At 35.6% G+C, this 2,082-nt stretch overlaps 1 non-coding gene across 1 annotated transcript; it reads left to right on the top strand.

Moving 5' to 3' along the window:
* Positions 1-1,789: 1,789 nt before the first annotated feature.
* Positions 1,790-1,897, top strand: LOC127746261 (small nucleolar RNA R71). The gene has a single exon (XR_008007881.1). It is a non-coding gene; the product is annotated as a small nucleolar RNA R71 (small nucleolar RNA).
* Positions 1,898-2,082: the final 185 nt, after the last annotated feature.

Below are 2,082 nucleotides of genomic sequence, written 5' to 3'. Positions count from 1 at the left end.
TCGTCACGTCTGCTGTTGCCATCAACGGAGCTCGTCGTCAGGGGAGTATCACCGACATCACTGCTAATGAACCGTCTCAGTCCCTGTTTTGGTCTCGCTCAGCCCCACAACCCCTTTCATTCTTGTCTCTAAATCAGCACCATTTTTCCTGTTCTGCCCCAATTTATGAAACTGTAATGCTTCCACCCTTACTCTGCTGCATTTTGTTCTTCTCTTACATGCTCTTGTTTTAATCGCGATAATATATGTCTCTGTTTTAGCACTATTGCTCTACTTTTGTTGTGTTTTTGATGAAAATTATCTTGAGTACTGGTATTGGTGCTGTCATGGAACGGTTGGAGCTGTTGATGTTATGATTACATCTGCAATGTAGCCGTGGAAGTTGCTGCCACCGTCTCGGTCCAAATTCTATGCTCTTTCATTTCATTCTATTCCAACCTTTCTCACCATCTAATTTGGCACTCCGGACTCGGTCTCTTCGGTCCCTTAGGACCAAGTTGTGAGTAGACTTTACATTTAGAACCGTTAAGCTTTTCATTTATGCTATTCTGAGATTTTAATTATATTTATAAAATTATTATTAAAGAACTTTGATTTGATTAGAATAATTGATTTATTATAGTTGAATAATTATTTTTATGAATTTCATATTTTAGAAATTTTACATGAGACTATATATATGTTAGATAGAGCTTTATATTATTTTAGAACATTGATTTTATTTGAATATATATTTTTGAAGTATTGAAGTATTTGTTGACATTCACATATTTTGAAATTGTAAAATATGTTCTTATGATTGAAAAAGTATGATTGGAAAAGATTTCTGATGAGAAAGTATTATCTAATTCGATTTGATTCGATCTTATATATTTGTAAGATTAGAAATTTATTGTATTTGAAGCTATATGTTTTGAATTGGTTTGGGAGGCTCGTACTAGGAAACCGTAGTTAACGGCGGTTATCACGTTAACCTAGATGCATCTGGCTCAGACCTCAGCTAGCAGGGACGTTGCTAGCCTAACGTGTAGGCCACACGTTGGATCTGTTATTCCGTACGGACACACTAGAGGAGAGGGCTACCCATAGAGGTGGAGCCGCCCAAGTGTGGACTTTTGATTTGATTTCTGTATGAGAACTCCCTTATTGATTCGCTTATTATGCTCAATTACTATTTTCTAATTAAGAAATTACTTTAATAATAATGTTTATATGGTCTCATGTGAATTATAAATGTATTGTCTAGTCACTGAGTTACAAAACTCATTCTGTTTTTCTAAAAATATTTTTCAGGAATAAATACTTGAATATGTGAGCTCTCTATTCAAGAATTATAATCTTCAATTGATATTTGTTCCTTGTTGAATTCCTAGACGTTGTATGCTCCATATGTCACAGGCAGGATCCAACCATTCTTAACTATTTTAACTTTTACTGAAAATGTATAACTATTTAATTTAGAACTTGTGAATTATTCAAAATCTTTGTAACTTTCTTATTTAATTTATATTTGAGTCTGATAGGCTTGTTGGGTCAATATTTTATTCTGAGCCAATATGGAATTCAGAGTGTCAATCTCGAGAACTCCTTTCTTCTGACTAGTCCCATTGTTCATAGGATTTCTTTCAGAAGTGTACATGAATTGGTTATTTGCAACCATTTTAATAAGTTCCTGAGCTTCAGTAGGCGTCTTCTTCAGATGAAGAGATCCTCCTGCAGAGCTATCCAAAGACATCTTGGATAGTTCAGAGAGACCATCATAGAAAATACCTATGATGCTCCATTCAGAAAGCATATCAGAGGGACACTTTCTGATTAATTGTTTGTATCTTTCCCAAGCTTCATAGAGGGATTCTCCTTCCTTCTGTGTGAAGGTTTGGACTTCCACTCTAAGCTTACTCAATTTTTGAGGTGGAAAGAACTTTGCCAAGAAGGCATTGACTAGCTTTTCCCAAGAGTCCAGGCTTTCTTTAGGTTGTGAGTCCAACCATGTTCTAGCTCTGTCTCTTACAGCAAAAGGGAATAGCATAAGTCTCTAGACCTCAGGGTTAATCCCATTAGTCTTGACAGTGTCACAGATTT

This window comes from Arachis duranensis, chromosome 3, assembly GCF_000817695.3.
Source record: "Arachis duranensis cultivar V14167 chromosome 3, aradu.V14167.gnm2.J7QH, whole genome shotgun sequence".
NCBI classification, from domain to species: domain Eukaryota; kingdom Viridiplantae; phylum Streptophyta; class Magnoliopsida; order Fabales; family Fabaceae; genus Arachis; species Arachis duranensis.
The sequence above is the reverse complement of the archived record's forward strand: the minus strand, read 5'-3'. Positions and strand labels throughout refer to the sequence as shown.